Source organism: Passer domesticus, chromosome 8 (genome assembly GCF_036417665.1).
Source record: "Passer domesticus isolate bPasDom1 chromosome 8, bPasDom1.hap1, whole genome shotgun sequence".
Classification (NCBI taxonomy): domain Eukaryota; kingdom Metazoa; phylum Chordata; class Aves; order Passeriformes; family Passeridae; genus Passer; species Passer domesticus.
Window position 1 is genome coordinate 48,632,378 of NC_087481.1, and position 12,115 is coordinate 48,644,492.

General features: G+C 38.4%; 1 protein-coding gene across 3 annotated transcripts in view; it reads left to right on the forward strand.

Annotated features, from left to right (window-relative positions):
* ADD3 (adducin 3) overlaps nt 1–12,115 on the forward strand; it is a 91,822-nt gene that overhangs the window by 31,330 nt on the left and 48,377 nt on the right. For 2 of the 3 annotated variants that reach the window (XM_064431256.1, XM_064431260.1), the window contains exon 2: nt 1,739–1,784. The exons of the other annotated variant lie outside the window; for it this stretch is intronic. The gene's annotated coding sequence lies outside the window, so the exon portion shown is untranslated. The remainder of the gene's footprint in view (nt 1–1,738; nt 1,785–12,115) is intronic. 3 annotated transcript variants of the gene reach the window in all.

The following is a 12,115-nucleotide window of genomic DNA, read 5'->3' on the forward strand; positions in this document are numbered from 1 at the left end:
GACTGAAATTTTCCTGTCTGAGAGTGGTCTGTCAATGGCCTCTGGAAACAGTAGCTGCTAGCCTGGAAGAGAGTCTCTTCTTGCCTGTGACGGCTACGCTTAAAATAACATATCAGAGCTTGCGTAAAAATAGTATTTCCTTATCTTTAACAGTGTGAAGTAGATGAAAAATAAACTGTACCCATGCCAAGAATAAACAGTCACGTTAGAGTGTTTAAATTCCTGATGCTGTGGAGTACTCACACTCTAGCATGGCATTTTGGTGCCAATGGATTTCTTGTTCTTTCCCCAGTCACTGCCATTGCTCTGTGTGCTCTGCCAGGGAGCAGTTGGCAGGACAGCAAAATGAGCAAATATACCCAAGTCCCACAAAGAGCACCTAGGCAGAGAATTCTGTCCCCTAAATCTGTATTCCTGTCAGGTCTAAAAGTAGATGAAATAGTCTTGTGGCTGTTAACCTGTATTATACCTGTAATACTCTGTATAAGTACATTGTTCATTCCTAAATGCAAACTTGCTGAGCAAGGCATTGACTTTATATAAGTAAATAATTCAGGGAAAATAGGCAATTTGAGCAATAGCAAGATGCAATAACATTTTTACTTCTCTTGGAATTTTGTTTTTTGCTTTAGAATATCTTGTAGTGATGGTGTCTTCCTGTAATTTTGTATAATTCTACTGCACTATTTTTGTGCATCTTGGTTTTTTGGAAGTCAGTTCTTTACTCATGAAAATCATAGAGCACATTGAATAATCCAGCTTTTAGTGCTGATGGGAAATGGGACAACCAGGCTGCTGTAAGTGTTGAAACTAGTGAAGTGTTTGTGGCGTGATATGCTAAGCAGTAATGCTTGAGGATACCACAGTGAAGTCATAAAAGAATAAAAAGGAAAAGCTGAGAGTGGTTGAAAGAGTCTGTTACAACCTGATGAATTCAAATGGGGTAACAAGGTGGTGAGAAATACCAGCCTTGCTTCATGGTAGGCTGAGCTCAGCGTTTTCACAATGCATAAAATGTCTAATTTGCAATGTATAGATCTTAGAAAATGTAGCATGTTTTGTATGCATGTATGAAAGAAGGAGTCTGGCCCCTGTCCCCCAGGAAATAACTGGTTTTTCTTGGTGGAGTGGCTGAGGGAAAAAGGAAAATGATGGGAATATTTTGTCAGGTTTGACTGAAGATAACTTGTGGTCAAAGCCTGTGAAGACAAAAGATGATAGAAGGAAACAATTACTATTTTATTTACTCTTTTTACATTCATGTTAGAAGATGAATGTGAGAGGAAAACCCATTCCTGCTCGGGGGTGGGAAAGGGTCAGAGCAGGGCGGTTGTTTCCGTAGGAGCTCTGGGCACTGGCAGCTGTCAGTGTTTGAAGGGAGGTGTTGTGTTCTTGTCCCAGCTCAGGCTGCTCTGGAATTCAGCTTCCTCAGGGCTACCAGGGGAGTTGTGGATTGTGGTTGTTATGCTCTACTTTAAAAATGCAGCAGGTAGCCTGGGTTTTCTGAGTTGTAACCTGGTCAGTGTTGAGATTTCCAGCTAGATGCTCTTAAATGAGACTTTCTTTTGAGATTTCTTTATATGAAAAATGCATTATATGATAACAAAATAAAATGTAATTCAAGGAAAAATTCTGAAAAGGGGTTCAAGAAGAGACTGTAAATATACAGTACACAGTATATTCCAATTGTGTTGAGAAGCCTACCACAAGTCAGTCATGTCTTTTTTCTGTTTTACAGGTCAACTGTATTACTAGAGAGGAGGAGAGCTGTGGAAAAATTCAAGGTACCCAAAACATTTTGCTGCCTGAATTCTTGCTGTGTTCTAGTGTAACAATATTAAGGGGGAAGAGGGAACTGAATCAGTGAACTGCCGCTTTTAAAGTGGTTTTATTAAAAACCACAGACAAAAAGCCCCATCACAATAATCTTATTAATGTTGTGCAAAATACTTTTGTGGGATAAAGTTTTACCTTAGCTTTGGTGTGCGTACAAGAGTCTGAACAAAGCTGCATAATACTTGCTCTAAATGTGTAATAGAACTGCATAGACATAAGGGTATTGAGGTGTCCTGCAAGTTCCAGCCCCAGTGAGGTGCATATTCCTTCTTTGTGTAGTGGGTTACAGGCACCAGATAATGATAAATATCATCAAATACCAGGGAGTGTGGTGGTTGAAGCTTTGACTTTCTTCAGGGCAGTTAGCAGACTTAGCTAACAGCAGTTAACTGCTCCATGTACAGCTCCTAAAGATGCAAAAGGAGCGGTATGAAGATGGCAGAACCTGACAGCAGCCTGGATTCTACAAGCTGGAACTGGGGATTCTTTTATACATTTTTCAGACACTTCTGTTAATGTCTTACAAGTGTATCTCTGGTATAGATAACATATATTGTGTTGTGGTTTTTATCTTTATAATAATAGGCAGCAAACACTCTTACAGTGGAATATTTTAGGGATTTGAATGCCTAATCTCTTATCTGGAGCATTTTTTGTCTAGCACTCTTTTCTGTAGCTCCCCAGGTCTTTATTAAAATAAGACAGTGTTATAATTTGCGTTTTCATGTCTGTTATGTAACTAAAAAGACTGTGTTAAAATAATCCTGTTGCTAGCACTTGGATAGGGTTCTTTTGAAAGATTTTTCTTAGTTGGAGAAAGTTTTTCTCCTTTCTTTGCTGTGAAGTATTATCTGTGAGATGCTACACATACCTTGCAAATGGAACGCAATGAAGCAGAAGCAAGGAGGAAGTCAAAATATTATCACTTCATCAAAATGGAAAGACAATGGCTTTTGGTAATAAAAGCTGATTTTATACTTCTGTGCACTTCAGATTGAGAGGAGCTGAGCTGCCTTCTTCCACTAAGAGTGCATCAACTTGTTACTTGTTCGTAGTGATGTAGTGAGCTCTGGTCCTTTCTGTCCTGTGGATGCTAAGTTTGTGTTGATTGTAGCTGTGTAGGTTGCTTGTGCCACACATTCAAAAGCAGTTTGCTACAGATGAGAGTACAGTTTATATGGAATTAATGTCTCAAATTTCTACTATAAATACAGCTTTTAGAGATGAGTTGCATTAAGTCTTTGTGATTGATGGAAAAAATAATGGACGTTTTCTTTTTGTTTGAAGAGTGTGAGAATTTAAAAGAAAGGGCAGCGCAATTTATGGTCCTGGTAAAAAAAAAAAGTGTTCAGTTCTTGACCTGCTGGTGGTAGTTATGCTTACATTGCAGGTGATACAAAACTGCTCATGTCTGTTATTTAGACAGAATTGAAAATACAGGAGAGCAAAATCTGTCTGCTGTCCAAGAACAAAACCAGCAGTGTTGTTGTCACTGATGTGTTCATCAATAATGCCTTTCATTTCAAGAAACTGGGTAGTTTCTTGGTCCTTTTACTTTTGCTTTAAGGTGATTCAGATCATTGGTTCCACCTTGAAACTGAGGTCTTTGTGATGCTTGGGGTAGTTAAAATACAAGATGTTTTCCTGGGATCTTGGGAGACTGCTAGACATGGAGCCCCAGTGTGGCTGCATTCCCTGCAGTGTTGGACTGGCTTCTCCTACTGGCTCCTGGTAAGATGAGAAGCTGGCAAAAAGCATAAAAATGAACTAATGTGTAGCTGGAAAAAAGATACAAGGGACTCTCAGACATTTTATCTGGTGTCTCCAGTGCTGAAGGAGGGGTTTCTATCTCTTTGCTGATTTTAGACAAGGGATTTTACTCTTGACGTTTTTTTGCCCCTCACTGTGCAGAACCTGTCAAATCCTTTTCCTGACACTTTCTCCCCCATCAGTCCCTCAGAAAGACTTCAAAAGAGATTTTTCCCAATTGCAAAAGGAACCAGGCATGGCCTTTCTAACTCACCCTGCATTTGAAGCATTGATAAGTAACATGTGGCTGGCTCCAAACTGCTGACTTTGCCAGCATTTAAAAAAACACGGAGTATGGTTTTAAAAGAAACTACAGGATTGTTCTCCCTTCTTTGCAATTGCCTTTGTGTTATGTGTCCCAAGAGGTTTGATTCTTTTCTGTCTGAAGCAGTGAGAATTCACTACTGTCTTTCTGATTAACACATATTGAAAAGAAATGTCAAATTTTTAAAACTTTTCCATATGGGAAGGGTTTCTTTATTCATAATCTGTGTCACGCTCTTTAAGTTGTAACTTTCTTTTGCTTTAATGCCTTTGGATCATCACTATTTGGAGGTGCCCTAGCAGAAAGAAAAATATTATTTTTAGAACTTGATACTGAGTAAGAGGAGCCTGGAATCAAAATCTACTGTCATGCATAATTGTTTAAACCTGCTATGGAGTTTGGCAAAGGTAGAGACTGACAGGTCTTTTCCATAAAATGTGGTTGGGGCTTCATCTGTAAAGACAGGGCATGCCTGAGGACAGCCCTGATCCTTTTAAGAAGAGTTGAGCTCGCTTTAAAGGCAAGGCTGAAAATGAAGAAGAATGTAACCTGGGGAGTTTTGAGCTTATTCAATAACTCCAATCTGATGCATCTCATTATAATGATGGGAGAACATGGTAAAACAATGGCCTTTTTATCTCATACTCTAAGGAACAATCTACAAGTAAACTGTACAAAAATAGAGTAAGATGCATAACTAACATAAATCTGTTTTCCAATCTGTCACCTCAGTTGATTTTTCTTTCAAAAATAACAATAAAATCCCAAGCCCTCCCTGAAATACAGATGGTGTAGCTGTATTACCCATAACCATTTAACTTGGTCAAATAAAATCCAGCGTTGTCTCTTAGTTGTTGGGAAAGCTACACTCTTTTCATGTTGTCCCACGTGGTTTGTGTGAAGAGAGCTCAGATCTTGAACTATTGAAATGCTGAAAGGGTTTGTTGGGGCTATTTTTGAAAACATCTCACAGAACTCTTAAGATTCAGCAAGTTGGTAAAGTTGATACTTCTGTTTTAATGTCTCTCTCTGATATGAAGCATATTTCTAAGCTGCATTACTAAGGTGGCATTACTCATTTAGACTTTTAAAATCCCCTTGCACATAGTACTGAGGAAGAGGTCAAAGTAGGGCAGAGCAGGACAGTTGCCAAAGTATTTTTGCATGCTAGCAGTGTAGAGTTGACTAAATCTTTTGTCTGTGCCCTACTGAAGTGTCAGCCTTTAGTGTCCCATTCCTGCCACCTGCACACACCCTGTTTTCCAGCTCTGCTGAAGGTCATGTTCCTAACTAGGCTGCTGTAGTGTTGATGGTTTTGAGCCCCTGGGCTTTCTAATCCTTGAGAGAGGCTAGATGTGTTTGTGGGACTATTTTAAGCATCCTCTTGAGTGTTTTCCTCCCACCCTGCCCAGCATCTTTCAACATTCCCTCTCCATTCTCCAGACAGCCCTCACCCTTCCAGCCCATCAAGGAGGAATTGGGATGAACATTGGCTCAAAAACCCTTTAGGCATGATGCTTCCTGGAGTCAAGCAAAGGAAAGTGTTTACTAAGTGTTTACTCCTGAATGTATTCATGCAAACATGGAAAGATTGTGTTCTCCATCTTCTGTCACCTACCATATTTAATCATCCTAGAAGCCTGGGGTCCTCTGGTAAAATGTAAATTTATTGTCCCCTCTGAGCCCCATTGTCAGTGAACTTCCTGATTTTGGTCAGTTTTTTAATTGGTGCTGTTTAAGTTGCCAGATGTGGCTCTTCAAATGTCAGTGACTATAGATAATCCTGTCTGCATGAATGATGAAACAGAATATGTGACACAAGTGTATTTCTGCCTTAAATGCCTGTTTCCAGTAAAAAGAAGTTGTCTTGCCATCTGATAACAAAGAGAAAATTAAACACGGATCTGGGCTTATGCACATTTTATACAATTGTATAATCTGATGGCTTTTCCTCTAGAGAATCAATTTAAAACTTTTTTATTCCTAGTATGAGAAGTTTCAATGCATAGAAGTCTGAGTCTTTGCTTTTATCTCACTAAATATTTGTAGTTGAAGGCAGTAATATTTGTTCATGCCATATTTGCAGTCTGTGTTTTTCTTGCTCGGATTGAAAGGTAACCACGTTAATTGTGTAGATGATTTGTATTTAAAGTCCTGCATTGGCTGGACTTTTTTTTCCTGTTGAGATGAAGAAACTCTCTGGAACTCAGTTCCTGTTTACTTGGCTGTCTCAACCTTGTCCTGTATGGATGTGACAATGGTGTTTTATCTCCTCCACTTCTCCAGCTTTCCCTGCTGGTGGTAGTGCTCATGCTGAACAGAGCTGTTCTCTGTGACCGGTTCACCAAAGCACTGGAGCTCTGCCCAGATACTCATAACAAATGAAATAAAATGTGGGTTATATATTGTGCAAGTTAAAGTAATCAAAGAGAATATAAAAAAAAAGATTAAAGGAGATCCTGTTCAACATTTCTATAGTTGCCTTTCTCCTGAAAAAACACTTGCTTTGTGTGTAGCTCCTGTTGTTTTAGTACATAGGTGAAAGAGCTGTGGGGTTGTTGGTTGTGTCTTTAATCATTATTTTAAAAACACAATAACTTTCAGCATAGATTGTTGTTACAAAATAGAACCTGGTTCTCTGTAACCTCAGCACCAAGTGATGATTGTCTTGTCTCAAAAGAGCCAAACCTAAAGTTTCCCTGGCATAAACAGATTACATTTGAGCACTTGTACTGCTTCTCTCGCTGTGATGGAAAGCTGGAGTAGCTTAGAAGTTGAGGATGAGGAAGATTAAGAAGTAAAACAGGAAAACATCACTCTAGGATACTTCCAGAACTGCTGCTAGTTCGATGATCCATAACAGTGAGGAAGGCTTATCCAAATTCCTGCAACCTTTTAAATGCGAATTGGGTGCTTGAAGCAAAGATCCCACTTCCTCCTCGGGCATGCTGCTAATCCCTGAATTTGTGCAGAATTTCTGTAGCTTTTACTTCTGCTGAGGATTTAGGAAAAATACATTCAGACTTTCCAAGACAGCACAGCTTTCAAAGGCTTTATTTCACTTATGTTAAAATACTGAATTCTTGTTGCTGCTGGGTTTTTTTTCCTTTTGTCTTTTGCTTTTTTTCCCCTCGAGTGCCTGGAACATGTTGAAGAGTGTTGGATTGCTCTTTGCCATTTTCCCTTTCCGAGGTCCCTTTCATGGAAACAGTTTGCTGGCAGCAGATAAGTTTCTGTATCTCATTCCCAGTCAAATTCCTCAGTCCATGTGATGAAGAGTTTCATGGGAGGCAGGAGGAGGAAGAGGACAGCATTCATGTGAAGTCTCTGATTGCAGCAGGGAGCAGAGGAGCTTGGCGGGCACCTCCAGAAGGCATTGTAGGGAGTTGCTGGGCAGGGGAGAGAAGCACTGGGGCTCTGGTGTTCACCACACAAAAACATTTTCCAGCTGACACAAGAAGGCTGTTAAAAGTTAGTAATACAGATTGTTTTATCACATCCTCTTAATTATAAATTAATGAAGAACAGCTCTGCAAAGAGGAGCTGATGTAATTCTTCAGTTGCTTGTGACATGGCGATCAGATTTTCAGCTCTTTCTGTATGATGATGGAATTAAAGCTGGAAATGCTATTCAAAGTTGCAGACTAGTATATTTTAAGTGATCAGGCTTATAACTGCAAGAGAATAGATCCACCTTAAAATTAAATATTTTTTCCAAAAGATAAACTCTTTCTACTTTGTTAGCATTATAGCTATTAATGAAATGGCTTTAAATGTGTCTCTCTACATCTACCACACTGTACTTAATTTTTTTTTAATTGCTCCTTGGCGTAGGAATAAATCTGTCCCTGATGACTTAAGACTGCTGAATCTTTGTAAAGCATAAAAAATCCAAATGTGGCTAGATGTGTATTAGCTCACCATTGTGTGTTTACTGTGGAGATTGTTGGATTTTACCAGGTTTAGCTTTATTAATCAGCTGCGTAGAGTGAATGAGGAATATGTGTTTTAAAACTGGATTTTTCTTTTCTAACGTAGTTACAAACCTTGAAACTCTCCCACTCAATACCAATTTAACTTCAGCAACAGCCTATGGGTTTGTGATTTGCCCCCCTTCACTTATTGAGCTGTATTCAGAAGTTGTAATATCCTTAGCAAATGCTGATATTTAAAAAGTCAGTTTTTTGTTTCCCCTCTGCTGAAGCTGGATTTGTATAACTTCTTGACAGTTCAGTTGTAGTAACATGGAGGTTTTCTCTGCTGCTAATGACCAATGTTTCTTCATGGAAAAGAGTCTGTTAAATGTGGAATCAAGTTTAAGACTTGGTTTTGTTGTGTGTCAGGTTAAAACAAACTCAGTCAAGTTCTTTGCAGCTGATGCTCTCTTAATTCTGCTCCTCCTGCTAACTGAGACCTGCCAACACTCAAATCTGCTGGTTATCAGCATGGAGTGCTAGGAGCTGTGATTTATGGTGTGTCATCTTAGGCTGAGGGGAGTCTTGGTTCAAGGGGAATGGGGTAAAACAATCAGTAACAAAACATGAAAGTCTGATTGCTTTATGCTCCACGTTCAGGAACAGTTTTGCAGTGGTTGACAGTTGCTGCTGTTCCCCAGTGTCTGCATCTTAACATAGAGATAGGGAGGGTTTCATGTCAAGAAGTTCAGTTTGAAGCTTATCTGTACCAGTGATTGGAGTAACCTATAATTATCTTAATTTTAAATTCAATTTAATCACTTTTTTGGACTAACAGTAGTGCAGCTACACAAATTGGTGAGTGAATTGCTGAATGAAATGTGTTTATACTCCATGGAAATGGACCACTTATACTTCGCATAGACTGTTACTTTAGATTGAGTTAATTCTTCTAGTAAACTAAATCAGTCACCCCCTCAAATGTTACAATTAAACAACAACAAAACAAACCCCTCTGCATTCTGTTTGCAGTGTTGGAGTATGTGTTCCTTAAAAAAAAAAGTTCTGAAACATTGTAACACACAATATCAGTAGTGCTTATATTACATCAAACGTTTGGGGCAGCAATCTGCTGCCATAAAGGTATGGAAGGAAACAATTTTGTGTTTCCAAAGCCTGTGGATGCAAGACTCAAACTTGTTGAAGGAGTGACTTGAGCAAATATCAGTGTTGCTCTCAGTACGTTTGTGTCTGGATAGCAAAGCTGTTCTTCCCTGGCTCCCAGGAACGTGTCTGTATGATTCAAGTTCAGTGGTCTGAGCAGTGCAATTTCCCTGCCAGCCTCCTGCCTTTGCTAGCCATCAAAATGAAAATGCTCATTATAAGGAAGTTAAAGCCTGCAGGTAGTAAAGTGGCTTTTAAAAGAATTAATTAGAAGATGGATAAAATACATACCCATCTACTGAAGACTTCAGACCTTTTATTGTTGCTACTTTTTATTTTTAAGAGGCAAGGAGGGGTTTATAGCAGGGTTTAGGAATCTCTTAGCAACAAGGAACCATCTTTCAAAAGTTGAAGTTTTTGCTGAAGAAAATAGAAGAGGAAAAAAAAAAAACTCTCTCACAAATTAAATTTTAAAGTATAATAAGTCTGGCCAGAAAATATTCTGAGAAACAATTTGCTAAAGATACCAGAGCCAGCAATAAATCCTTTAAATTGAATCATTTCAAGTACATCAAGAATGAACATCCTGCCAGACAGACTGGAGAGCTGATAGATGACTGAAGTATAGCAGAAATACATGGTGAACGTAGGGCACAGTAAAAAAGCTAAATTATTTTTATCCAAGTTGACTTTCCTGAGAGATTTTAGGGCAGAAACTTCATTTTGTAGGTCTATTTTGAGAACTGGTCTCAAATTGAAATGTTGGTAAAAAACATTTTTAGAACATAGAAAAAAAAAGCAGCAAATTGCCAGGAGTAGATTCCATTTACCTGAGAGAGCTTACGGTAACCACCAGTGACAACACTGATCTGGCAGCTGTGATCTGCTGCTTAAAATGGCTGCGAGAGCAGAGCAGGAAGATAGACTAACACAATTCAATGAATTAAAAGCATTCCAGGAATAGCCAGGGTACCACAGACCTGCAGGTCTGTACAGGCAAGTTGGTGTGTTTCATTAGGAACAAAGACCACAAAATTGGTAAATACGTGGGCAAATGCGTGGGCAAAATCTTATCTCAGGATTTGGGGGAAGTACTCATGTGCATTTCAGATAGATGGCCTTTAACCTTAGGGTGGGACATGCAGTTATTTAGGTCTCATTTTCCTCCTCTTCAGCTTGCAGAGTTGAACTTGCTGTTGGTGTGAAATGCAAAAAAAAACCCCAATCATTTGCTCTATAATTGTATAACTTTTTGAAAAAGGTACTTACTTAACAGCCAGGAACAGAATAGTATACCACAGTGTAACTTTGTGATAAATTAGATGGACCTCAATAAATAAATTCCAGTCTGTTTTTATTGGAAACAGTGGACTGAAATTAACTGTATTGCCTCAAGAGCACTAAATGACACATATGTAATAAAAATCTTTGACTGCTGATGTACATTAATTTAGATGTGAATGTTTGTTTACTTTTGGTCAGGTTCTGACCACAAGATGTAGGTGAAGCTTACGCTGTGGTATGTGTGGCATTGTCAGTAAGTAGACTCCTATGAAATCTGCCAAGTCAGAATTTTCTCACAGTGTATGTGATTGGCACACATCACACTGAGTGTTTGTGACTCTTTCTTACATTACTGATGACATATACTTCTTGGTAAGAAGATACAAAATAATAAGGTAAAGTGTCATATTGGCATCATACCAGGCTTTAGGGAAAAAAAATTGTTTGGACTAAAAGCAGCTTCAAGCTTTTTCACGGCTAGAGCCTCTTTAAGGTACTTAATGATGGTGAAATAGCTTTAAAGTGAAACAGATTTACTAGACCAGCTGAAAGGCCCTCTCCAGCATCTGTCAGCTTTATACCAGTTTTGTACCAAAGAATTACAAAATTACCAAAAAAACCTCACCAGAAAGGCAAGGTTACTTCCATGGAAATATTTTCTTTCACCAAATATTTCCCTTAGGCTTTGGGAATATACACTTTACATAAAATTATGCTATTCTTTTTCAAACATAAAACATGAAGTTTGCCCCATTGCTATTTTGCACATTGTGTCATATGGAAGAAAGCATATGTTTGTAGGTGGGTACTGATAAGCTTGTATGATTTAGAAAAGTTTTCAAAAATCCTCTCATCTTCACCATAACTTAGTTGCATGTTTGTCATGCCAATTCAACCCTGGCTCATCTAACTGTCATAAAAGGAGGAGAGCTTAAATCAGCTTTTACAAAACACATTTCAGTGCAGTACATTCAATACATTTCACTGCAATAAACTCTTTATTGCCATGAATTCAGCAAGGTGCTTGTAGTGGGCTGATGGGTATGAGGGGTTTGTTGTTGCCTTTACTTCACTTTCAGCATGAAACATTAAAGGATTTCTACTATAAAGGAGTGTTAGTTTATTTACATGTCATGCTGACACTGAGATGTAGAGACTCTAGTACCACATTCATGTCAAGTGTGAGTTGTGCAGTGCATTTGCTAACTTTTTGGCTCATTTTTCTTTCTTGACAGCAACAGTAAAATACAGAAGACAGTCTTTGAGTTGCACATTAGCTTCAAGCACTTACTGGGAATGGGAGAGAAAGTATTGTCATTATTTTAAAAATCATTTATGGAACTTGTTAAATACTATTTCCTATTAAGCTTGTTTGCTTTATAGTAGTCTCCATGGATGAACATTTTTGTAATCAAATAAATTTGTATTTTGATTGCAAACCCAATAAAATATGTATGCTACCTTTCCTCTGTTCCTCTTTCCTTCACTTTTCCTCCTGTTCTGTTCCCTACATGTTGAGATTTTATTCCTTTATATTTTTTGAGGAATTGGTCATATATATTTACTTAATGATTGTTATGTTGGCAGTTCTTGCACTTGGTATTCTGAAACCTTGTTTGTGCCTAGTGACAGTTTCTCACAGCATATTTTAGTCTACTCTCACAGATCTTGGGATGTAGTTGGCACTGAGGTTCTCTTTTTATACTGTGTTGTATCTCACTGCTAAGAATTAGTCTGTAATATGTGTTGTTGACTTGGGCAATGTAAAAAGAAAGACCTCTAGTTGTGAGATGCATAGAAAAGTGTATTACCTGTTGTGCACGTGAATTGCAAGAATTTAATG